Raw genomic sequence first — 27,631 nt, 5'->3', positions numbered from 1 at the left:
GAAGCAGCATGGGGGAGAAGAAAACTAGGAAAACAGAGTATGGACCAGAAGGAAAATTAGAGACAGGATCTGAAACATGTATTTAGAAAAGTGCTGAATAACTTAGTTATGTGGAAGAAAGATCAGCAAACATGCAGAGATGCGAACTCATCCTAGCAACAGTTTCCAACCATGGCTGTGATGCCAACGATAGCTTTAGCTGAGAGCCTCTTTCATTCAGAAAACATTACTAATTCTAACATGCATTGTTGTATGTAACTTTATCTTAGGTGTACACATCCTATTTGGGGAAAAAAAACCCTAAAAAACAAGTAATATTGAGTAAAAATTTGATCTATTTTTTAATTTGTGTTTCACGTTTTAAGTTGAACCACTAGATTTTTTTTCCAGCAAAACTAGGACCAATTTGATGTTTTATTGATTTAGAAATATCATGCTTTCTCAGACTTTACATGCTATGCTTTGATGGCCTGACTGCTGGGTGTTTTATTTTAGCACAAAGCCTTAATAACACTTTTGGGGATGGAAGGTCTGTTGCTCTTTTGTTATTGCTGTTTGTTTGTTTATCATTTTTTTTCCTGACTAGAAAGTCAACATAGATATGTGCATTTTGTTGCAGGTTACCAACTACAGGCTGAAAATAGTTTTGTAAGACATAGTTTATTTTTCCTTTTTCAGACATAGTTTATTTTTCCTTTTTCTTCCTTTCATCGAGATCCATCATGGATAACAAACATTTGTAAAGAATAAACACTGGGGAAAGAAAAAACCATAAAGTTTTTTTAAAAAAAAAAAATATATATAACATTGGAAAGACTCCCCTTGTGAATTTTTATAGAACTTTATGGTAACTTTTAAGTTCATGGATTTATTAGAAGTTACTAATTGGATGTTCAGATCCAGTCCTTTATTTTTATAAGAATTTTATCTACATTCCATTCACTTATGAAAAACACATTTTCCTAACTCATCTACTTTAACAGCAGGACTCAAAATGCCTTAGGAAGGTGAGTGCTGAGAAAGACTTTGCCTAAGAGGGGATTTTGGTTGGCATACTGTTCAACAAGACATAGATTAAAATGGCCAGACATCCTGGATTGTCTTTTCCAATTTTAATTCAATTCACTTTAACAAATGGTTTTCTAATGGTCTAAAAATTATAAGACACTGGATTGGACTGGGCAGGAAATAAACATATGGGATATCCTTTATCCCCTAAGTAGTTTAGTTTGGTTGGGTTTTGGGGGAGGCAATAAAACTTGTACATATGTAGCTGTTATAGGAAGCAAGAGTAAATGGGCTTTGTTAAAGAGCTATCAGTACGGTGCTATAATGTAACAAGCCTAAATAGATGTCATTCTTTTAGGACTGAGAGGGTTATTAAGCCTTCATGGAGGGAGCTAATTTTGAAATAAACGTTGGAAAAAATAAAGTTTTTAAAAGCAGAGAAAGAAAGTCATATCAGAAGGAGGGAAAAGTGTGAACCAAATGCAGTTTTAATTTTGCCAGCAAGTAGGGGGCTTATAATGGCTTTTGATAGAGATTGGAGTTGTGTTTTAGGCAGTGAAGTTTAAGATGAAGTTTGGACAAACACCTCAGCAGATCACATAGGATTCCATTGGTATTTTTAATTGGGTGAAATGTATCAAGTTCTTAACATAAATTTCTTTATCATCTGGACCCAGTCTATTCACTCTACCACTTTTTTCTAACACACCAAGATTAAAAGTAGAACCTAGGGAAACTCTAAAATATAAAGGATGGACACAGAATTATAAGTGAAAAAAAATGTCTGAGGGGCTTCCCTGGTAGCGCAGTGGTTGAGAGTCCGCTTGCCAATGCAAGGGACATGGGTTCGTACCCCGGTCTGGGAAGATCCCACATACCGCGGAGCGGCTGGGCCCGTGAGCCATGGCCGCTGGGCCTGCGCGTCCGGAGCCTGTGCTCCGCAATGGGAAAGGCCACAACAGTGAGAGGCCCGCGTACTGCAAAAAAAAAAACAAAAAATTGTCTGAGAAGAAACAACAGTATGAAAAAAATATGGAGGAAATAAACAAAGACAGAATGATGTAAGAACATGTTTCAGCTCAGTTTTTGAGACTAGAATAATCCTGACACCAAAAGTGGATAAGGACAATAACAAATAAAATTGCCAGTAAATGTTCCTTATCAACATGGACTAAAAAATTCTGAGTTGAGTTATATATAACTGGAAGTCAGTTATATGTAGAAAGAAAAATGACAGTGTGGAGTTTATTCCAGGAATGCAAGGATGGTTTAAAGTTTGAAAATCGATCAGTGTAATTCATCACATTAATAGAATATGATGGTCTCAATAGATGCAAAGAAATATTTGATAAAATTCAACACCCACTTATGATAATTCTCAGCAAACCAGAAATTTAAGGACACTTTCTTAATCAAACAAAGGATATGTGCAGTTCAGAAACAGTTGCTACAGCCATTTGGAAAGTATTTTCATGGAATGACGTTGGGGGTGGGGGTGGGGCGGCTAAAGCCTGTCTAAAAAGGAATGAAGAACAGGGGAATTCAATGTAAACTGTACAAGCCTTGGCTATGATGGGAAAAGGAGAAAAGGGTGATGGTTCCAGGAGGATAGTAGGAAGGTGTTTTTTGGGTTTTATTTATTTTTGATATTTTGAAAATTGGAGAAAATGAACTATTTATCATTACCTAAATAGACCATGCAGTTTTACTCCCTATGCTTAGCACATTGTATATATCTGGGGACTGACAGGAAATAGATACACACTTAAAGGGTTTAACTGGACAGAGCTAAATATTGGGACTATTTAGAGGTACACAGGGACTTGCAGTATTAGAATTCTGTTACCACCCCTAGACCTGAAGTTGCACCCATGAGAATTATATGGTCTAACAAGATTAATAGCTTGAACTCTCTTTCTTCTCACCCGCCATTATCCTGTAGGTACCTACCACTGGCTGATCCCAACAGAAAACAGAGAGCAAGGAATCCTGGGTAATGCAGTCTGCAGGGGGTCACTCTACTAGGTCACAAAGAAATGGACAGGAAGAGATTTGGAGAGGCCAATGAAGAATAACTAGTACACACATGTTGTTGTCTAACTATTATGCCCTTCCCTACTTCTCTATCTGGCAAAATCCCCATTACTCGTCAAGGCTCAGTTCATGAGAAATATTCTATATGGACTAACAGTGCTTCCCAGCCAAAGAGAGTTGGTCTCTCTTCTATTCGTATGCATGTATCTGTGGCAAAGAATATTTACTGGTGTAAGAACGTGGTGGACACAGTATTAACCTGTATTGTTTATCTCATTTATCCATATAATCTTTTTTTTTTTTTTTTTTTTGCGGTACATGGGCCTCTCACTCTTGTGGCCTCTCCTGTTTCGGAGCACAGGCTCCGGACGCGCAAGCTCAGCGGCCATGGCTCACGGGCCCAGCCACTCCGCGGCATGTGGGATCTTCCCGGACCGGGGCACGAACCCGTGTCCCCTGCATCGGCAGGTGGACTCTCAACCACTGCGCCACCATGGAAGCCCTATCCATATAATCTTTTAAGGTAGATATATCTACTTAATCACTGAGGAATCCTAGGCTTAGCAGGTTAAATAACTTGTCCAAAGGTACAGAGCTGGTGACTGGTAATTTTGCCGAGTTCATACTGCCTTCATCACTTCATGCTCCCATAATGCCTTGTGTATAGATCAAATAGAGCACTTTACCACATTCCATTTGTTGAAAGTCAAGCAAGAAAAACATACATGTAGCGAATGATGATCACAGATTGCCAACAGGCAAGCAACTCATCCTGGCACCTTTAATCACTAGTAATGGTGTGAGTTTCTCTAAGAAGAGGGTCTTGGACTGGGGTTCAGATTTGGTATCTGTCCCAGTGACAAATGGGATGATGGCAAAGCATGGAGTCAGAGTTCTACTATATTAGGTAGGTCTACTTCTGTTGCAAATGATAAAAATCCTCCTTAAGTAGTTGAAGCAACAAAAGAAAATGTATTTGTCCATATACCTAGCAAGTCCAAAGTGGACCTGACTTAAAGTATAGATAAAAAAGTCTAAGAGTTCAAGGGTTCACACAATGTCTTCAGGGCTTTTTCTCTCTCCCAATCTCTCTGTTTTACTTTTTAAAAATCTTTTCCTTGCCTATTGCTCAATTTTCTTCTGACAAGTTCTCTCTGCTGCCACTGGTAGCCTTTGGTTTACACAGCAATTTCTTAGTACATTCAGTTGAATGAGAATGTCTTTCCAATATCCATTTATCAATTTAGGAAGGCATCTCTTTGGTCTTGCTTATTTGTTAAATGCTCACCCCAGGGTCAATTACTGTGATAGGGAAATTGGTCACATTAACTGGTCATGTTTGAGATACACGTCCACCACTAAGGATGGGAAAGGGAATAACTGCAGGATGCTAGAAAAATAATGAGAGTTAATGGGAAATGTGCTGGGTAGTCCATCCAGATAGCTATCACAATCTTTACCCAATCTCCTTGCCAATTTTCAAATTAAATGCACTCTTCTTTCAAAACATGGTTTTGTTTTTTGTTTGTGTTCCAGCTCTACCATCAAGCTTTTCAGGAAATAATTAGCATGAGTGTAATTAATAGAAGTATGGTATTTTCACCCTTATGAAAAATCTTTCTCACAGTGGTTAATTCAGCACAGGGAAACTGTATTGCAGTTTACCCATATTGTTACTCTCTTAAAAGCACAAGAATGGCTTCATATTGAATGATGTGTTATATTAGTCTTCACTTTTTTTCAGAGGACTGACATGACATGTATCTGACAACCCTTTGACATGTACCTGACAATCCAAATTACTTTTCTCCTCTGCCTGCTGTATCAATATTTCTTAAACATTTTGGGTCAACAAGAATCTGATGAAAGCCAAGGACCCACACCCTAGAAAAATGCACATATAAACATACCATGAATTTTCTACAGAATCCTAGGGAGTTCACAAATCTCTAATGTGGAGAACAGTTTACAACGTGGGGAAAGCAAAGTATAGGCTTGCACATACAGTTAGTACCTTAGCTGAGGAGTGTGCAGTTTTGTAGGCTTTGTGCTTTTTTTTTTAACATCCTTATTGGAGTATAATTGCTGTACAATGGTGTGTCAGTTTCCACTGTACAACAAAGTGAATCAGCCATACGCATACATATATCCCCATATCCCCTCCCTCTTGCGTCCCCCTTCCCCTCTTCCCATCCCATCCCTCTAGATGGTCACAGAGCATCGAGCTGATCCTCCAGTGCTATACGGCTGCTTCCCACCAGCCATCCACTCTACACTTGGCAGTGTATATATGTCAGTGCTACTCTCTCATTTCGTCCCAGCTTACCCTTCTCCCTCCCCGTGTTCTCAAGTCCATTCTTTACGTCTGTCTTTATTCCTGTCCTGCCCTTAGGTTCTTCAGAACCAATTTATTTTTTTTAGATTCCATATATATGTGTTAGCATACAGTATTTATTTTTCTCTTTCTGACTTACTTCATTCTGTATGACAGACTCTAGGTCCATCCACCTCACTACAAATAACTCAATTTCATTTCTTTTTATGGCTGAGTAATATTCCATTGTATATACGTACCATATCTTCTTTATCCATTCATCTGTCGATGGACACTTAGGTTGCTTCCATGTCCTGGCTATTGTAAATAGTGCTGTAATGAATATTGTGGTACATGACTCTTTTTGAATCATGGTTTTCTCAGGGTATATGCCCAGTAGTGGGATTGCTGGGTCTTATGGTAGTTCTATTTTTAGTTTTTTAAGGAAGGTCCATACTGTTTTCCATTGTGGCTGTATCTATTTACATTCCCACCAACAGCCCAAGAGGGTTCCCTTTCCTCCACACCCTCTCCAGCATTTATTGTTTGTAGACTTTTTGATGATGGCCATTCTGACCAGTGTGAGGTGATACCTCATTGTAGTTTTGATTTGCATTTCTCTAATGATTAGTGATGTTGAGCATCGTTTCATGTGTTTGTTGGCAATCTGTATATCTTCTTTGGAGAAATGTGTATTTAGATCTTCTGCCCATTTTTGGATTGGGTTGTTTGTTTTTCTGATATTCAGCTGCATGAGCTGCTTGCATATTTTGGAGATTAATCCTTTGTCAGTTGCTTCACTTGCAAATATTTTTGTGATGAGCTCTATCAAAAAATTTGTGATGAGCTCTATCATAAATTCCTGAAATTTAAGGTACACATATTAAGGTGGGATAGTTGGACATACAGGATCTGTGTTCATGATGACAATCTGGAATCCTTCCATAGGACAGTGTCTCTCAAACCTTAGCATGTGTAAGAGTCACTTAGAAGGTTTGTGGAAATAGATTGCTGGCCCCACCCCCAGAGTTTTTGATTCAGTAGGTCTGGGGTGAGGCTGGAAAATGTTCATGTCTAACAGCCTACCAGGTGATACCAGCACTGTTGGTCTGGAGACCACACTGGGAAACACTGATGTAGAAGATTCTGTTGTTTTGGGTTTCCGTCCAACTTGTTCTCTTCTTGTTACAGCATCCCTTCCAATGCCCCCAACGTCCTTTGGGAAATTGCTTCTCTCTTACTCCAGCCATTCTGTTCTTATTTTTCTGCCTACGTTCATTCATGTGTGATTACTCACGGAGAAATACATCTATAGAGAAAACCAATTCAATAGAAACAGAATAGAATGGTGGCTGCCTGGGGTTGGGCACATGGGGGAATGGTGAGATGTTGGTCAAAGGGAATAAACTTCTAGTTATGTAATGAGTAAGTTCTGAGGATCTAATGTACAGCTTGGTGACTATAGTTTAAAATAAGGTATTGTATACTTGAAGGTTGCTAAGAGTAGATCTTAAGGTGTTGTCACCACCAAGAAAAAGAAGTTAACTATGAAAGATGATTATGTGTTAATTATCTTCTTTATCTTGGTAATCTTTCCACAATATAGATACCTCAAATCATCACGCTGTACACTTTAAATATATATATTTATGTTTGTCAATTACTCCTCAATAAAGTTGGAAAAAAACAGAAATAAAAAAGAAGAGAATGAAGCCACCACATAGGAGAAGCTAGAAACAGGGAAGGAAAAGAAGAGAGAAGAGAAAAGAAAACACAGAAAAGAGGAACAAGATAGTCTTTATATCCCATTCATTCTTGAAGTTGGGTCCAGCACTTGCCTTCCCAATCACTTGAGCAATAAATTCTTTCTTTCTTAAGTCACCTAGAATGTGTTCCTATAACTTTCTATGAAGAAGTCCTGGTACATTTTCTTTTATTTTTTTAAAAGACCTTTTGAGATTCCAATTCCCACATGTTATATCTGGTTATTAAAGTAAGTTAATAAATATTCTTTGTTTAAAAAATTGAATAATATTTACATATTCCCAAATCAAGTAAAATCAACATAAGTCAAGTTTTATTTGCATACTTCAATTTGTGTTCTGGTTGCTACAACTACTGATTTGGTTACCTTAACATGAACACCAATCTAGGTGGTATTAGCCATAGAGTATGTGCTGGCATTGGCTCTGTTTAATAGTTTCTGCTCTGATGGTGGTGTTGTTATTGTTACTGATTTATAGGGAGACATTCAGGTCTCTGTCTTGTATTTTGCAAGTAGCTCCGATTAACATCTACAGATGCTCTTACTATTTTTCTTTTAGTACAATGAAATTAATAGGAAGGAGACCACCTGAGGCACATTAATTAATAGTTAAGAGAAAACTTTAACCTATTTGCCCTCTTCATTCCTCCAAATGGATAGGTAATATGTTTTCACTAATAAAATTTAGCCTGCTGCTATGCTGTATGTAATGTGAATTACCTTTCAGTGGGGTGCCGGGAGAACTTAGTGTAACATGCAAAACCTCCAGAGAATACCAGATTTTGTTTTTGCTCTTCCTTGAATTCTCTCTCTGGTGTGCCTTGTGGGGTTTAGAGGGATTTTAAAGCATCTGGATTTTTTTGGAAAAAGAAAAAAATTTCAGATTGACAATGACTTGACAAAGTTTCTCTCACTCCTTATATTACTGACTGTGTAACATTGTTAATGTGCTTCTTTACTATTTTTCGTCTCCCCAATGTCTTAGTGACAGTTGAAGAAGAAAGATGAATGCCCATGATTCATCTTGTTCAGATAGAGCACTTCTAATCCTAAGAAAAAAGTGGAATATTACCTTTTGATGAGGTCTACTATTCCAGTGACAAATAGGACCTTAATAATCTACCATTATTGAATGAAGATAATAAATGACATTTCACTTATTCTCAAGACATCATTTCAACAGAAACTTTGGAGGGAGGGGTTACTTTATATCCACAGGGGGGAAAATATTACGAGTTAGGTATAAATCCTGAAGCTATTATTCTCTAGTTATTTTATTAAATTACAGATGCATGAAACTTTTCCAGGCTTATTTAATTTGTGCCCCTGGCTTCTCTTTAAGAGCGGGGACAGATAGCACACATTTCCATGATGTAGCATGAACAGGGACCTTATTTCACTTGTTAGTTGAGTAGAAGGTGAACAGAGTTTTCTGGGGGAAATATAAAACAGAGTTTCCCACTGAGCTAACCTCATTTTCTAGGATTCTACCATTGCCCTCGCCATATGTCCCACTGCATTATTATAAAGACATCAAACTGCTAAGGTTATTTCTGTTTCTAGTAAATAGGTGCTAGTTATATTTCTAAAATTATCCCTATGCAAGTTAAATTTCCTTTTGAAAGAATTATCGGTACTAATGTACAATTTCGATTACCTAAATTCAATGAGAGGAAATGACATGTACAAAAGAGAAGGATGGGGCAGGGGTTGGGGGTATTAGAAAGGTAGATTGGAGTACAACATAAACATTAAGCTAAGGAGTTTGGAATGAATTCCAGTACCTTGGAGAACTCCTTATAGTAATTGGCGTGGGTCTCTGGGTATCATTGCAAATTCAAACTTAAGCCATATGTGAAGGTTTTTTTGTTTTGTTTTGTTTTTTCTCTACGTGGGCTTCTCACTGTTGTGGCCTCTCCCGTTGCGGAGCACAGGCTCCAGACGCGCAGGCTTAGCGGCCATGGCTCACAGGCCTAGCCACTCCGCAGCATGTGGGATCTTCGCAGACCGGGGCACGAACCCACGTCCCCTGCATCGGCAGGCGGACTCTCAACCACTGCGCCACCAGGGAAGCCCTGAAGGTTTGTTTTTGAGAACTTCTACTGCCAGCACCATTACCAGGCTTCACCTCTGATGTGAGAGGTGTGAGTGGGGGCTATCTCCTCTTCAGCCAAAAGATTATTTCATTTCAGATCCTGTGTTTCTATTCAAATAGCCCCTCTATCCATCCTCCTGCCAGCCTCTGTCTGATACATGCACACTGATATTGTAAGCCAACTTTCTCTTGCAGTAGGCTCCCACAACTTTTCTCATAAATATAGTGCATGAAAGCAACATAACCTGTTTTTTAAGCATTGTGGACATGCAAAGAATAAATTAAGAAATGTGTAAGACTAATGATTAAGAGCAGGCATTCTAGAGTCCGAATGCATTGGGTCAATTCCATGTTCTGAAACTTACTTGCTGTGTGACTCTGAGGAAGTTATTTAACTCTTTCAGTCTTTGTAAAATGAGGATAGTGTTTGGGCCTCATATGGTTATTTCAAAGTGTCAGTGAGTTAGTATCTGTAAAGCACTGATAACTGTGCACAATACACAGTAACGTCTCAATAAGTGTCTGAAATATCTCTTATAGGTTTTGACCTGATGAGAGTCCTAATCAGTTAATATGGGTTCGCAGAAAAAGCAAGGGCTTTGTAGGCAAGCAAACTTGGTTTCAAATCTTGGCTCAGCTACTACTAACCATGTGAACTTGGGCCTCTCTGAGCCTATCTCCACATCAAAGGATTGCTCAGCAGGCATACCCAGGCTGCAAGTAGTAGAACACCCTACTTGAAATGGCTTAACAAATAAGGAAAGATATTACCTTGTGTAACCAGTAGTCAGGGATGAAGGTACAGTGTGTCACTTTCTGACGTTTTTCTTACCACTCTTTGGCTTCAGCCCTTCTCTCTCTGTCAATTTTGTTCTCAGTCTGGCTCCTCTCATGGTCCCAAGTTGGTGGCTGGGACAACTTGGGCAAGATGCTCCTTTTTCCTGCCTAGAGTGAGAAAGAGAGATTCTTAGCCATCCATGAAATACAACTTCTTCCCTTTACCCTTCTGAATCATTTTAGGACACACAATCACCCATAGACCAATAACAAGACTCAGAAAACTAGCATAGACTAATTACAATCCTTCTTTGGAAGGGACGGAGATAGAAACCTGAAAAAAAAAATCAGCGTTGTATTTGGAAGAAGGAAGGGGGAAATGGATACTGTGTGGGCAACCAAGTATGTTCATCACAATTTGTTTTTAATGTTAAATAATATAATATAGTTACATATATATCATAGCACCCAGCTGCTGTACCAAAATGCTTTCTTCTTTTCTCTCTGTAGTAATTTTCTTATTCATAAACACATTAAATTAAACTGAGGCTTTATCTGGCATTGTTGATGGATTAGTTGAAAAAATGAAGCTTGGGAGGGGAGCTGGAGAGAGAGATTTAAGAGCAGTTAGAACAAATTAGAAGGTTTTATAGTAGTTCAGATAAGACATAATAAACCCCAAACCATGGAGGCGACAAACTGGAAGATAATGATAAGTGTGAAAATATTACAGAGCTAGAATTCATAGGATTGATGAGTGACTGGTGATAGGAGATGGGTGGTAGGAAAGGAAGGAACTTCAAGATTTTGAATCTGGTTGCCAGGGAGAATGCTAGTATCTGTAATACAGAAAGGAGAAGAAGGGTTAGTCTGGGGGAACGGGATGACTTTGGTTCAAGGGGTGTTTTGAGTTCAAAGGTCTGGCAGAATATCCAAGCAGATAATTAATGAGATGATTAATTTAGTGTGGAGGCTAGACCCTTTGGGTCATTCAAATAGGGGTGTTAGACTTGGTGAAATTTCAGGAAGGATTGTGCACATCTAAATGGAGTGGATTAAGCAAAGGAATTAAGAAACAGCTACATTTGTAAATAGGAAGAGAATGATCAGTCAAAAAAAACACACAGATACAGCCCAACAATAGATGCTGAGGGATAAATTATTTCAAACAAAGCGGTATTCAACAATGTTGAATGGCACAGATGTTTCAAAGAGTTTAAAAATAGAGAAAAGACACAGGACTCAGTGATTAGAAGGTCCATATTACCTCTGAGGAAGTAAATTTGATAAGATCAGTAATGAAATTTAAGAAATTTTGAGTGATCAGAAAAAGACGACAGGAATAGCTACTCTTTCAAAAATCTGGTGGTAAAGGGAGAATCATGGGGTGGTAAGCACAGGATGCTACAGGGTTGAGGAATTGTTTTTGTTTAAATTCAGAGAGAACTGAAGAAGAAACAGAATCAGTATAAGAGAAAAGACTGAAGATTCAGGAAAAAGAAGCAATGATAGAACACCTCTCAATTTTTAAGAACTTACTATGTGGCAGGCATTGTTAGGATTCCATATTTCAAAGGCAGAGCCTGAGCTCGTGGGCTGTTCAATAATTTACACAGGATCCCACATGCTATGCTATGAGTCCACTTGTGATCGCAAACTCCATATTCCCTGCTGTGCTGTGATCTCAGCTCCTGGAGGAGGGGGTGGGGAGCATCAGAAGTACCAGTGAAGAGAGGCATTCACTTTGGCAAAGAGGAGGGGCACTTCTTTTTCAAATCTAGGACAAAGAGAGAAAGAGAAAGTGAAGGTGGGAAAGAATTTGGGATGGAGGAGGAAATTGAAAAGTGCAAGTGAGAGGTCCTTAACTTGTTCATCAGAGTCCTGCCTTCGGAACATAAGAGACGGGAAGATTTCTTAGCCTTAAGGAAATTGGAAATTTTTCTAACAGTTAATGCATATCTTGCCCTTTCACCACCTCTTTGGCCAAATTTAACAGTTGTTACATATAAAGTTTTTCCTTTAGTAGAGAATGATTTAATATCATCAGAAAGAATTGTAAGAATGGTATGTAAATGGTAAATGTAAAGTTAAATGCCTTATAAATATTTATAGAGTGAGTGATTGGGCCCATGAACATTTAAAATGGGTAAGTAGTTTATATATGATTTTACCAGTAGTATGAAGGGATATTATGTTCATTGCTATTTTTTTCATACTTTCTCTTATATAATAACCCTAGTCAGCTGGGCATTTTGCATCATTGCCTCAGGGAAGAAAAACACAGTAGAAAGAGAAAACAAGGGGTTAATTCTTAATTTTTGAGGGTTTAAGCCTAGGCCTCCGACAGTGAACATAAAATTTGGATAATGCAAAATGATGAAAGTGATATAAAGAGCAATAAAGTTCTGTCTCACTTTGTCTACCACTGGTGTTTATCTCCAGACTAGATGACCATTTTCAATGACACAGTAGAGATGTGGAGGAGAGATAAAAGGGAAACCAGGAGTGAGCAGCTGCTGTGATCCCTAACAGGATCTGGTGGACCTAAAGGAAAACACAGCCACCCCATGGAGACCTGAAGATCGAAGAGCAGAGGACACTTTTCATGGGCTCAACTCAGAGAGGAAGTTCTGGCTTAGTGTGTCTATGCAGTGTATGTAGACAGATGGATCTACAATTGACTTATTGTTTCTTGCACTTCACTGGGGTGTAAAGAAAGTTGAATGACGCCTGGATGTGGGAAAGCAGCACAGAAAAGGAAAATGACTGCATGGGGGAACTCAACTGGGTTTCTCCAGGCTCAAAATGAAGCAGTGAAAGGCAGAATGACTCCAGAAAGGACTTGCAGGAGTTCACCGAGAGAGAGAGAGAGAGAGAGAGAGAGAGAGAGAGAGAGAGAGAGAGAGAGAGAGCACGAGCCAGTTCTGAAGGATGCCAAGAACAAGGGATGGCTCAGGATTCTGACATGAATAGATGATGATGTAGTACAGAAGCACCTACCTTCTACCCCTCGATGGCTCAGTACTGAGTGAATGGTTCCTATACCACTCCCCACCCAAATTCACCTTGTGGATATTGGTGAATACCCACAGTGACATACTCACGGTGGGAATATACTCATAGTAACAACAGTCATAATTTTCCTAAGAATCAGATTTGATAAATTTACATTTCATAATTTCAAAGGACTGGAAATAAATATACAGCATTTTAATTCAAATGTCTAGTGCTACCTTGAAATTCAACAATATTGTAATCCTTAGTAGCAACAATGTTTCTAACGTACTGGTATTATTTGCCACACAAACTTGTAGAGGAAGTAGAAAATCCCCAGGTAGTACATGGATAACTAGGACATTTTTAAGTCCAAAATGCAAATGTTATAAAGTTCTCTAAAGTGCTTTCCTCAAAAGTCAGGTGTAATCAAGATGAAGGGAGGGGCTTCCCTGGTGGCGCAGTGGTTGAGAGTCCGCCCGCCTGCCGATGCAGGGGACACGGGTTCGTGCCCCGGTCCGGGAAGATACCACGTGCCGCGGAGCAGCTAGGCCCGTGAGCCATGGCCGTGAGCCCGCGCATCCGGAGCCTGTGCTCCACAATGGGAGAGGTCACAACAGTGAGAGGCCCGCATAACGCAAAAAAAAAAAAAAAAAAAAAAAAAGATGAAGGGAGAGTGTATTTACTGCTTGCCATTTTGGATTATTTTTTAATTGTTTCATGTGAGTACTTATTTTATTTCTCAAGAGAATGTAAATTCTTGAGGGCAGAGTTTGGGTCCCACCCAGCAGTTCAGACAAACAAAAGGAGAGCTGCATTCAAGGAGATCCTGGAGAGCAGAGGGGTAAAAACCCAACGCTGCCCAAGTCAGCACTGACAGAAAAGAAAGATGAACTGTTTTGAAGAATGAGAGCCAAACTTTGGAGCCAAAAAAGCAGTACAGGAAGTGAGTGCAAGGGCTTAGGGAACTATCAGTGGTGCACAGCTGCTGGAGAATCTCTTTCGGGGAGTACCAGCTGCAGAGTGGAGAGACGGTGCTGTTGATAGGGACTACACCACACACGGTGTTAGCACACCTATGATTCAAACCCAGAGGAGCCCAGCATTACAGCTTTCAAGCTTTACTTTAAAAGGGAATTTTTACTGGAATAAAGCAACTAGATTTTGCATGTAAGTAAATCTAGTATGGTAGAAAGATCCCAGAATTTGGAGGTAGAAGGGCACTGTTTGAAGTCTGACCCAGGGAAAACCACCTCTTGACCTATTTTCCTCATGTGTAAAATGAAGCTAATTACACTTTTTCTACCCTGCAGCATTACTTAGATGATCAAATAAAATAATATATGAGAAAGTATTTTTGTCCTAAAGTATTAAAGCTGTCAAGTGTTATAAAATATTAGTTATTATACTTATTTTTGAAGTTGTAATTTTAAAACTATTAAACTCTCCTAGTTGCCTTCAAAATACAATGGAAGGAAAAGTACGCAGAGTACAGAGAACTTTTCAGAAATCAGTTGTCTAATCAAACAATTGCATAATGCTTTTGTGCCTTTCCTTCTCCTTTTTTAGTTATTCCATTAATCAGTATCCCTTTATGAGTAGAGAGGCTGGGGAAAGAAGATTCCCCAAATCCCTGCAGCTTGGCCCACAGGCCAACAAGAGTCAGGCCCCATCCATAGTTTCAGACTTAGCTCCCGCCAGCGACTTGTTAAACAAGTAGCAACTTAACAGTCCCAAACAAAGCCTGGTTCATGCCTCCTTGCCTTTAGCACTTACTCCTTCTTCTTACTGTAGCACATTTTTTTTGGACTCATATTCATGCTGCAAGACCCACTCAGGTGTCTCTGAAACCGTGGGGAATCATCAGTTAAATCCATTATGCCTGGAACCTGCCTTCCCCGAGCAAGGTCCTTTTAGTTGTTGCTACAAAAAAACCTAGCTTGTCCTCCAAGCCACACTTACCCTAACAATAAGAGGTTCGCCCGAGTTGTTTTCCAGGAAGGTAGAGTCAGCTGTGTCTAGTTAGGACTGAAGTGGTTAAAGCCGGATAGGACCACTCATTCTCCAACTGGGCATGCGCCAGTGAGGCTCAGCGACCCTTTGACGTCAGAGGGCTGAAAGCTCCACCCTCTGATTATGGTAAGTGACGCCATTTTAAAACAAGCGTTCCCGGAAGAATCCTGTAGTTTAGTTATCCCCGCACAGAAAGATGGCTACGTAAGCTTTTTCTTATTTCCAGTCACCTTTCCCGAAGCTTCGCATGCCTCCTATGCCTCAGACGACCCTGCTTGTTTATCTCATAAATATCCCGAGGCTGTCACCTTCGTGGAGGTGCATCTGAGAACTTGTTCTCCCATCTCCTCGCATGGCTGCTGCAAAACTTGACGTCTTAGCGTTTTGGCTTGCTCCGTGTCAGGCAAATGAAACACCTCCTCCTCAGCAAAGCTTTTCCTGACTACCTGTGATGCCCGTCTTCCTCCCGCTTATTCTCTCTGTCCGAAAAATGAGGTTTCCTCAGGGAATCTTTCCCTGCTCTATTAAGGGTCTGCGCCAGAGCTCTTTAAGGACAGAGTTTGCATTTGGTAAGCTTTTCACCAGAATGTCAGCTCCAAGAGAGGTGAGACTTTGTTTTTAGACTTTGTTTTTATTCTTTGCTGTTTCCTTGGAACCTAGAGCAATGCCTGGTATATAGTAGGTGCTCAGTAACTACTTGTTGCCCCATGGATGGTCATTTTAAAAGGCTATGGGGCAAAGATTGATAGTTGAAATCCTTGACTGAAGTTAAAAATTTTATTTTCTATTTTAAGAATTCAGTGTACTTTCATATGGTGGTAAAATATGTTGCATTTCAGTGGAATTGTGAACTTTCTTGCACTTTTGTGTCAAGGAAATAATATTCAAATTCATCGGGAATAAAAATGGGTGAATAAATGGATGAATAAAAATGTGTCCTGTGATTTTGCTGTAATAGGAAGGATCATTACAGGCCCGCACTGCCATGGTGCATTGAAAACCATAAAAAGTTAGAATATGGAAAGAACCAGAGTTTTCTATTATCAAAGTGAAATAATAAATAGAGAATCATCTTGATAATGCAAATAAAAATTACGTTTTAGCCTTATTTAGAGAAGTATTCCTGGAAGAAAGTATTTTGGTTCTGAACTATCATAGGCAGTTTCTTTAACTTCTCACTTTCTTTTGTATTTATAAGTTTTAGCCTTGGGCTAATTTTAAAAATCCTCATGATTTCCTGTTTAGAGAAGTGACTCTGTGTCTTATTTGAAGTTTGGAAAGTTTGTTTTCTAGCTGTACGGCCACGTGTCATGTTGGCTGCAGAGCTGTTGGGACAGGCTTGATTTGATCTGACTGCAAGGCCTGATGAACTGTTTTATCAAGTGCTGGCAGTTCATTCAAATAGCACCTGCAACAGATCAGAGACGCTGCTAAGCTGAAATTAATGCGTGTGTTACTCTTCCAAGCAGCTAATTTCATAAACAAAATTAGATTTCTTGGATGGTAATTGACACAATCTGGTAATTCAGAGACTTGTCATTAAAAATTAAGCATATAGGGAAACAATGTGAGCTCAACTTCCACTACCAATCCCCTGGTGGCAGAGCATCCAAAGCAAAAATATCTCAAAGGAATGTCAATAGCAGAATAAAGATCAAAGGGGAGTCTTCACTGAGTATGCACTGAATCTCTTTGGTCTTAGCAGAGAAAAAATTCTGATAATATTTTTCTCTCACTGCAAAAATTGGTTTATATTTGGGAATGTGTAATTTTACTTAGAAACTATTGAAAACTGTTTTAGCATTCCTAGAGAGGTAGTGATGAATTTAACTTTACTTTTTCTAAAAATAAGTGAAGACCTTTTTTAAGTTCCTCAAAAATCCAGTAACTCTGAAATTCCAGGAGGTTGTATGGCTGTTTTTTTTTGACCTCTAAAATTTTTCTCATAATAAGAATTCTTTTTTTCTTGCATGAAGTTCTTAAGTATGATAGAAAGATATGTGCCAGAAGAGTCAAGGAAAATCTTAAGTACACAGGGAGAAAAGTTAGTGCTTTATTATTCTGTCTTTACTTTTGTTTTTCTCCCCATATCAAGGCCTCTTCTCTTCACACCTCACACCTGTTGCCTACCTAGCAACAACATTACTGCTTCTCAGAAGAGTTGCCCCACTATCCCAGCCTGATTTGTCCCTTTTGGATGTCCTTTTGCATTTACTTTTGAAACCACTTATTTGGTATCTAATTTTATATGGCACTTTTTTTTTTTTTTTTTTTTTACTAATTTTACTGTTTATTGTGTATTTTCAGATTGTTCTCCAGCAATAGTGGCTCAATTTGTGGCAGTAAACACGTGTGCAGTTGTTTGCCTGGCTCTCTACCAACATGGGGTTTGTAAAAGGAAAACTCAAAGTTATAAACATCTAGAAAAAGAAACAAAGAGTTGACCTACAAAGAAAGACTAGTTCTCCAAATAACACAATGCTGAGTATTTAAAAAGAAAATACCATGTGAAATTAGGAATGTTTCTGAGTTCAGATCAATCTGTTCAAGGCGGAAAGCAGCAACTTTATGACATGATTTTTATATTCACAAAGGTCAAGACACAGCTTCAGTATCTGCAAAGAAAAGATGAGGGACAGACTTATTTTTGCAGGAGGTCCAGGTTATCCGAAATGTTCAGCAATTGGACATTGAGGAAAGGATCTCTGAGCTTGAGGATATTTCAGTCTACTGAAATGAGGATATTTTCAGAACTGAAAAGTGAACAAAGACCGAAAAAATTGGAACTGTGGGACAGTTACAAAAGGTATAATGTATGTGTAATGGGAATAACAAAAGGAGAAGGAAAAAAAAGGAAGAGAAGAAATATTTAAGATAATAATGACTGAGAATTTCCCCCAAATTAATGTCAGATACCAAAAAAAATTACAACTTGTCTTTCTGTATTTTGAATATGATATGCTTAAGTCAAAGAAAAAAAATTCTGAAACAAGCCAAAGGTAAAATATACCTTACCTATAGAGGAGCGAGGATAAAAATTACATCTAGGGCTTCCCTGGTGGCGCAGTGGTTGAGAGTCCGCCTGCCGAGGCAGGGGACATGGGTTCGTGCCCCGGTCTGGGAGGATCCCACATGCCGTGGAGCGGCTGGGCCCGTGGGCCATGGCTGCTGAGCCTGCACGTCCGGAGCCTGTGCTCCGCAACGGGAGATGCCACAGCAGTGAGAGGCCCGCGTACCACAAAAAAAAAAAAAAAAAAAAAAAAAAAAAATTACATCTAACTTCTCATAAACCATGCAAGCCAAGAAGAGAAGTGGAGTGAAACATTTAATCTGATGAAAGAAAAAAAGCCACTTACCTACAGTTCTGTACCCTGAGAAATTTTCCTTCAAAAGTGAAGGAAAAGTAAAGACTTCCTCGGACAAACAAAAATCGAGGGAGTTTGTTCCTAGTGGGCCTTGCCTTGCAAGAATGTTGAAGGAAGCTCTTCAGAGAAAAGGAAAATAAGTCAAAAACTGGGATCCACATAAAGAAAGGAAGAGCATCAAAGAAGGAATAAATGAAGGTAAAATAAAAACTTTTTATTTTTCTTAGTTGATCTGATAAGTTTGTTCAGAATAGTAATACCAACAGTGTATTTGATTATGTATGCTTATGTGTAAATGAAATGAGTGATGGCCATGATACGAGAGACATGATTAGAGTATGGCCAAAGGTTGGAGAAAGATACACCATGCTAATACTAATCAAAAGAAAGCAGAAGTAGGTATATTTAGAAAGAGTGGACTTCAAAGCAGGAATGTTATCAGGGATGAAGAGGAGAATTGCATAATGATAAAGGGATCAGTTCTCCAATGAGACATAACAGTTCTCAATATGTATATGCCTAACAGAGCATCAAAATAGATGAGGTAAATCTGAAGAAAATATATTAAAAAGAAATTGCTGACAGTAACTTTGTCAGCCTTTGAGCATGATTTTGTTTATTTTTAGTTGGAAAATACCTGCAAAAACTGAAATATATTAATACCCTTTACCTATATAAAATTCACCTAAGAAGCCTGATTTTTTTTTTCCGTTTGAAAATAAAAATAAACAAAATAGCTCTAACAGTATTGCACTGATCAGACATCTGGGTAGTGTCAAATATAGCTAATTATTTTTTAATATGCCTTCTTTTAAAAATGAAGGAATACATCTCTGTATCTATCTAATACATCTCTAGTACCTATCTAGCTAGGTAGCTAGCTAGCTAGTCATTTAGGACACTTAAACATAATTTACATGTAAAAGAAGTCTTAATAATTTTATTATTTTGAAATTGGCACCTGAATTTGCAAAAGACAAGGCAAGAAGAGTCATCAGAAGAGATAAAATATGGATATATATCACAAGTAACTAAATGCAGTAATTATTAGGTAATATTTTAAAACAGCAATAAATAAAAATTATGAATTAAACGTTTTCAAAGAATAAGAAACTTTAGTTGAAATGACTAGAGTAAGCCAAAAACCACAGAATTATTTTGATGATTAAAAGGGACTTTATTTGTGCAGGTATAACTTGGCCCTTTTAACAAAGAAAGCACAGATTTTACTTTGACTTTTTTGGATTATCATCTATATGATGATATGCAATAAAGGATTCATGAGTTTTTTTCTCTCATAAATAAAGTCATCAAATTTATCCAACTTTGGCAAGCTCATTTCATAGTTCCTTTCAAGCTCATTATTTCTAACTATTATTCAAGCTCATTATTTCTAAATATTATAAACCCAAGCAAATGAGGTTCGTTTCTCAGACCTACATTTATGGTACAAACCATCAGATTTGTACTTCATTATATGCTTTTACATTCTGGCGTATTTTTCCTTTAGACTAAATTATTCTCTTATAGCTCATAATAAACCAAATTATATTCATTATTTTGTTTACATACCTTACATCCCATATTTTTACATTTCTTAAAAATGAACATGAACTTTAATATAACTAAGATTCATTTGCCTTTTTAACGTGTTAACTGATGACTACTCTGTAACGTAGTAAATAAGAGCCCAGGTATTTTAAAATTAAGCTGTTCCTATATAAAGACTGTTAACTGACTCAAATTAAGGTTAGTTTATGACCTTAAACTTAAAGACATGGAAATTATAATTCAGGCTAACATATGAAATCCTTATGATTTGTAGTATCGTATGCATTGATCTCTTTTAAAATATTACTTAATAGTAATTAATTCAGTTGAAAACAAAATTTTGTGGTTTTCTAAGTGATATTAGTTTATCTGATGCACCAAACCAGTAGAAGTAGTTTGGGAAATTCACAGTAGTCTATTCATTAGAAAATAAATCCAAGACTTGCAAAAACTAGAATGTTGTGCTAGCATTATTTTTACATGGCGGTAAAATCAGGAAGAAGATATAGAACACTTTCTATTAAATCAGTTATGATAAATCAGTTATCAAAGTTATTAAATCAGTCTAATTAGTCCAGAATTATCTTGAGGAAGAAAATTACATGAGTTTTTTCTTACACAATGATATACCAGATATTAAAATTTTTAAGTTGTTTAGAAGTAATGTTTTTCTTTTTATCTTATAACCTAATAACTAAGGGCATTCATTAAATTCACAGGTCAAAGCTTTCTTAAAAAAAATTAAAATTTTTTATTTTGAGATAATTTTATATTCACGTACAGTTGTAAGAACTAATACAGAGAGGTCCTGTGTACTCTCTACCCAGTATCTCCAATGGTAAAATCCTGCAAAACTATAATTTATTAATGTTAATCAGATTTCTCTGATTATACTTGTGTATTTAAGTTCCAGGCAATTTTATCACATATATGAGTTTGTATATCCACCATCTTCAGGTTACCAAATAATTCCGTCACCACAAGAATATCTAGTTGGTGTCCTTTGATGACTGCATCCCTCCCCCCTCCCTCCTCCACCCCCTTCAATCCATTCCTAATCTATGGTGACTTCTCCCTCCTGCACCCACTATCCCTAGTTACCACTAATCTGTTCTTCAATTATATAATTTGTCACTTCAAAAATGTCATATAAATGGAATCATATTATATGTAACCTCTTGGGATTGACTTTTTTCACTTAGCATAATTTCCTGACGATTGATCTAAGTTGTTGTATGCCTCAATAGTCCATTTCTTTTTATTACTGAGCAGTGTTCCATGGTATGGAGGTACCACACTTTGTTTAACCATTCATCTATTTAAGGGCATCTTGGGGTGGTTCCAGTTTTTAGCTGTTACAAGTAAAGCTGCTGTGAACTTTCATGTACGGTTTTTTACATGAACATGAGTTTTCATTTCTCTAGGATAAATGCCCAAGAACTTACTGCTGGGTAGTATGATAATCATATGTCAGTTATAAGAAACTGCCAAACTATTTTCCAGAGTGGCTTTACTCTTTTACATTCGCATAGACAACATAGGAGTGATCCAGTTTCTCAGCATCCTCTCCAGCATTTGGTGTCGTCACTATTTTAGCCATTATGATGCATGTGAGAGATATTACATTGGGGCTTTAATTTGCCTTTGCCTAATAATGATGCTGAATATCTTCTCATGTGCTTACTTGCCATCTGTGTATCCTCTTTGGTGAAATGTCTGTTTATATCTTTTGCCCATTTTATAATTAGATTGTTTTTTATTCTGTGAGTTTTAGAGTTCTAGATACTAGTCTTTTGTTGGATATGTGTTTTGCAAATATTTTCTTCCAGTCTATTGCTTGTCTTTTCATCCTTTTAATGATGTATTTTTGAGAGGAAAAGTTTTAACTTTTGATGAAGTCTAATTTATCAGTTTTTTCTTTCATTGATCAAGTTTTGGTATCAAGTCTAAGAACTCCTTGTCTAGCCCTAAATCCTGAAAAATTTCTGACTTTTTTCTAAAAGTTTTATAGTTTTGTATTTTAAATTGATCCATTTTGAGTTAATTGTTTGAGTTGTGAGGCTTAGAGTTCATTTTTTGTCTATATAGGTCAAAGCTTTTTGTTTTGTGTGCGTGTATGTTGCAGCTGTAATAATAATTAAAAAAAAAATTTTAAAGAGCCAATGCATTTAAAACATAAATCTCTTCCTGGAAATATTGTAAGTTGACACTCCTGTCTTTCAGACGAAACCTGCTGAAATCATCACCTTCCCTTATATTTAATATATTTGCTGTCCTGGAATCAGGCTCAGTATATACAAGAGGCTGTCCCTCTTTCAGTGTCAACTACCTACACCTTGCAGTGTTGAGGAGTCAGTAATGCCACCCGTTGTTAATTTGCTGTAGACTAACTTTTCTCTGAGAAAAGACCAGAGAAAATGTGTACACCCAGTCATTCAAGCGGGATCCTTTGTGACTATTTCCTCCTTATTCTACCAGCATAAGACTTGATCATCTGATGCTTTTTCTATGACTCTCCATAATTCCTACCATTTTTTTCTTTTCTAATTTTAAATTCCTCTTATTTGTACATCAAACTCTGATAATATTAGCAGCAATAAGGATTACTTATCAAATGATTATTTTGCACCAAATATATATTTTTTCTCGTTCCTCACAATTGTTTATGCAACGTACACTTTATTTTACTCATTTTACAGGTGAGAACACTGAGACTCAGGGAGTTTTTTTATTTCAATGCCTTTACTTTTTCCACTAAGACCTTCTCCCTTTCTACAGACATCCTATAAATTAGGTCATGGCTATTATATTGAAATGTGATAATCTGCCACAATTTTTAAATACTTATGAAATTCTTAGATAACTTTCATCACTACCTTGCCTCCAAAGTTCTTGAATTTATTTAATTTGTCTCATTATACTACTACTCCCTGCTCCGTGAATGTATAGTAACAATCCCATTCTCATTTTTCTTCCTTATGGCTCTGGAAAACTTTGAATTTGCCATTTTTGTTCTTGTCACTTTAACAGCTTCCCTGTTGCCTAACTTCAAAAACATACTGCACTATTCAAAGGAATAAAACAATTTAGCCTTCAGAATTGAGTAGATTCATCCCCTGAGTGAAAGGTGAGCGTGAAGGATTCTCAAAGTTCTTTATATTTGGTTGCTTTTCTAGTTGTTTGCAAGCAACCTCTTAGACCTTTATTTGAAACTTTGTCTATCTTGTGTTTCAAAATAATGTTCTAGCTTAATGGATTATGAATAAAATTCTGCCGAAAGATTTTTGTAAAATGTATCCATATTCCTGCCTAAATATATATAACATTATTTTAAGTGGATACAATATTGGATCTGATGATTTTTATAACAAAATTAAATAATGTAATGTTTTACATTGGTATTTAAAAATGGAAGGAGTACTTCTCCATGCCTTTGACAGAGTTGACCATAAATCAACCCATACAATTTTTTTTTTTTTTTTCTTTTTCCGGTACGCGGGCCTCTCACTGTTGTGGCCTCTCCCGTTGCAGAGCACAGGCTCCGGACGCGCGGGCCTAGCCGCTCCGCGGCATGTGGGATCTTCCCGGACCGGGGCACAAACCCATGTCCCCTGCATCGGCAGGCAGACTCGCAACCACTGCGCCACCAGGGAAGCCCAACCCATATAATTTTAAAAGCAAATAAAACCCACTTCATGCCTCTCCATTCTTAACATTCTCTGCCTGCAAGTGTAATATCTTGTTTTCTACTGAGCTCCATCAACTCTACCTGAATGCCTCAAAATATGACATTAGTGTTTTTCTCCCCTTGTTCCTTCAACAACTTTAGTATCTAGCTATCTTTTACTACTCTCCTATATAAGGACTTTACTCCAGATGAACTCACTGTCTCTATAAAGCTTTCTCTCATCTTTCTTTACTCTTCTTCTGATTATTCTACCCAATGTATTCCTTTCTTCACTACAGTCTTTTCAGTCTTAGGCAGTATTTAACATTGATACAAAAATATATCTTCTTTATTTTTTTCATTATCCTCCAAAGTCCACTCATCTGTCCTTCTCTCCATCCATGCATCTACTCATCCACCCTGCTCTTTATCCAGTAACCCAACAAGTGTCCACAGGATCCATAATATGTGCTAGACGTTGTGGTAAACTCTTGAGTTATAAACACATATATCAGGTGCAGTGAGAATACAGGCATAATTTATCTTAAGGGAGTTGAGAGACACTCCACTTGGGTGGTTGGCTGCTTGAAGAATCAGGAATGTTTGACAACTGGAGAAGTGTAAGGCGAACGTTTGAGGCAGAGGCAATAAGTGCAAAGTTGTGAACATTGGTGAGAGAAAGCGAGTGCCACTCGGGGTCTCCGAGAGATCCGGTGCTATCATAGCATAAAGTACAATGTGGAAAGAGGTAGGAAACAAGGCTGAAGGAGTCATGAACACTGTATACCAACCCAAAGAATTTGAGACTTTGTGATAAGGTTGTTTTATTTGATTTATTTTTTAAAATAAAATTGTTTATAGTTAAGGTATACAACATGATGATTTGATACACGTATATTAATACATAGTGAAGTGATTACTGCAGTTAAGCTAATGTACATATCTTATCCTCACACAGAGTTACCACTTTTTCTGTGTCACTATGTCTTTCTTAGCAAATTTCTGGTATTCAATACAGTATTATTAACTATAGTCACATTTCTGTACATTAGATCTCTAGAGGTATTCATTCTACATAGTTGCAACTTTGTACCTTTTGGCAAACATCTCCTCATTCCCCTTACCTCCCTGTCCCTGGTGACCATTATTCTACTCTCGGCTTCTATATATTTGACTTTTTAGATTCCATATATAAGTGAGGTCATGCAGTTTTTAAGACCTAATGATATTCCATTGTATATAGGTACCACAATTTCTTTATCCATTCATCTGTTGGTGGATACTTAGGTTTTTCTATATCTTGGCTATTGTGAATAATGCTGCAATGAATATGGGAATGCAGATATTTCTTCAAGGTAATGATCTTTTTCTTTTGGGTATATACCCAAAGGAGAAATTGCTGGATCATATGGTAGTTATATTTTCAGTTTTTTGAGGCTGTACCTGTTTACATTCCCACTAACAGTGTACAAGTGTTCTTTTCCTCCACATCCTTGGTCAAGCTTGTTATCTTTATTTATTTATTTATTTATTTTTGTAATAGACATCCTAACAGGTGCAAAGTGGTATCTTATTGTGGTTTTGATTTGCATTTCCCTGAGGATTAATGATGTTGAGTACCTTTTCACGTATCTTTGGTCAGTTGTATATCTTCTTTGGAAAAATGTGTATTCAGGTCCTTTGCCTATTTTTAAATCATTATTCTTTGTTTTTTGTTCTTGTTTGTTTTTGATCTTGAGTTGTATGAGTTCCTTATATATTTTGAATATAAACTCCTTATCCAATGTACGGTTTGCAAATATCTCCTCCCATTCCATAGGTTGCCTTTTTATTTTGTTGATTGTTACCTTTGCTGTGCAGAAGCTTTTCTGTTTGATGTAGTCCCACTTGTTTAATTTTACTTTTGTTGCCTGAGCTTTTGGTAGCATATCCTAAAAATCATTGCCAAAGCCAAGGTCAAGGAAGTTTTCCTCTAAGCTTTTCTTCTCGAAGTTTTATGGTTTCAGGTCTTACTTTTCAGTCTTTAATTCATCTTGAGTTGATTTTTCTGTATAGTGTAAGATGAGAGCCCAGTTCAGCTAATTAAGACCTGGCTCAGCTGGAAGTATCACCCATCATACCAAAAGCAGTCTCACCTTGGCTTGGACCTCTCTACTCACGGCACCTGGGTTCCCAGCATGAAGGTCCCAAGAGACAGTATGCATAGGGCAGGCATTCCAAGAGACAAAGCAGAAGTGGATTTTTTTTTTAATAACTTAGCCGAGGAAGCCACATAGGGTCACTTCTTCTGTAGTATGCATAGTATATTGGATGAAGCAGGCACTGCCCTTCCAGATTCCAGGGGAGGGGAATTAACTCCACAGCTTGATAAGGAGGATAAAGTCACACTATAGAATACAGTCTATAGTGTGTATACAGAATACTGGGAGATTTGGGGAAATATAATCTGCCATGGTTGTTGGTAGCTGCTGGCAGGTTGGGAGGGGTTTTGGTAAAAACATTGTCTTAGAGGCTTCTAAGTCTATTTCTACAGGAAAAAAAAAGTCTAAGGAAATATTAATGGTTAGGAACACTGAGTGGTAATTTACAGAATACTAATACAACTCAGTGGAGATTACAATATTGCAACTTTGCGCTTACACATTTTTAATTAACAGTGTTTTGGTTTTTTTTTTCCTGAGCTCTGGACAACAGCACAAAATACCATTTGTCACTAGTTTTTTCGAATGATAAATTGAGTTGCTACAAATTTTCATTAAGGTTATTATTAATATCTCCTATTACTGCAAGCTTCTAAGTACTTCATTTATAACATCACTGGTGGTTCTTCACTTACATTTTATCAGAGTGGCTGGCTAGAAAGATAGAATATTCGATATGCAATAGAGACAAATGATGGCAGAACAATGGATTCTGAATGTTGCTTGAAAAACCACGATTCCCTTTACTGCGTTGAGACTCTAGAATTGCCCACACTTAATCATCAACTGTTCATTTTTTTATGTTTTTGCCATCTGGCCCACTGAATAGAAAACAATAAGACTACTACCCCTTTGGAATTTTCTGTTAAACCATTCCCTTTTCTAAGGTGAATGATATATATACACACGTATGGTCATATAATTTTTTGATTCATCTGTTTCTTTTTGTTCCTATACCTGTTACCAGAATAACATATTTTCTTAAGTCTGTACTTTTTTTTTTGATAAGCTTTGTTGACAAATTCTTTTCATATCATTACTAATCATGGGGAAATCTACTTAGCTTAATCAGTAATCCATTTCTTAACTTGATTATTTCTGTGCAAAAAAATGGTCCCTGTATTTAAGGTAATTTCCAATTTAGTTATGAAAACAAATCACATACAGACGGTCTATCATAGGAGCAAAAGAGAAATAATGTGTGCATTGATTAACATTTCTCAGCAATCCTTTTCTTTTTATACTTTTCTGGGCCTTTTATGAGGCTAATTGTGGGTGGTAGAAGTAAAGAAAGGAATTATAGTAAATTTCAAAAATAAAAAGAGTTGAATTATTAAGTTACTATATCGTTATTAACAATAATATACTTATTATTATCAACAACAGTATACTATACTTTAAAAAATGTTCCTATGCTTTCATGATAAAAGTAATACAATGCTCATTGTAGAAAATTTGGAAAATATGAAAAGGAGAGTGAAATTTGCCCATATTCTCCCATTTCAGTGGAAACTATTCTTAATATTTTAGTGCATTTTTTTCTAGACCTACATGTACATATGTGTGTGTTTTCTATGCAAAAACATTGAAGTCATAGTGCAGTGGTGGTTGTGGTGGATTGTCACACAGCAGCTGATCTCACCTCCTTCCAGTGTGCTTTACTGCACAAGCCAGAAAGGTAAAAAAGTATATTTTCTAGATGCTCTTGTAGAAAAACATTTCAGATGTAAATTGGTTTTGGCAGTTAGGTGCTTCTTGTGAGTTTTGTAGGGGTTAGGTTGGGCAGCAGCTTTCTGCCTTGTAAACATTCTTGCTGTTGCCACTAGCAAACACAGCTGTAGAGATGT

The 27,631-nt window shown here is 37.3% G+C and overlaps 1 long non-coding RNA gene across 1 annotated transcript; it reads right to left on the bottom strand.

The window, feature by feature from the left end:
* Positions 1-693: 693 nt before the first annotated feature.
* On the bottom strand, positions 694-11,587 carry LOC125960700 (uncharacterized). Its single transcript, XR_007470643.1, has 4 exons — positions 11,533-11,587; positions 9,988-10,161; positions 7,842-7,971; positions 694-753 (listed from the first exon to the last, which is right to left on the bottom strand). It is a non-coding gene; the product is annotated as an uncharacterized LOC125960700 (long non-coding RNA).
* Positions 11,588-27,631: the final 16,044 nt, after the last annotated feature.

The sequence above is a fragment of the Orcinus orca genome, chromosome 12, assembly GCF_937001465.1.
Source record: "Orcinus orca chromosome 12, mOrcOrc1.1, whole genome shotgun sequence".
NCBI classification, from domain to species: domain Eukaryota; kingdom Metazoa; phylum Chordata; class Mammalia; order Artiodactyla; family Delphinidae; genus Orcinus; species Orcinus orca.
This window is presented reverse-complemented; position numbering and strand designations above follow the sequence as displayed.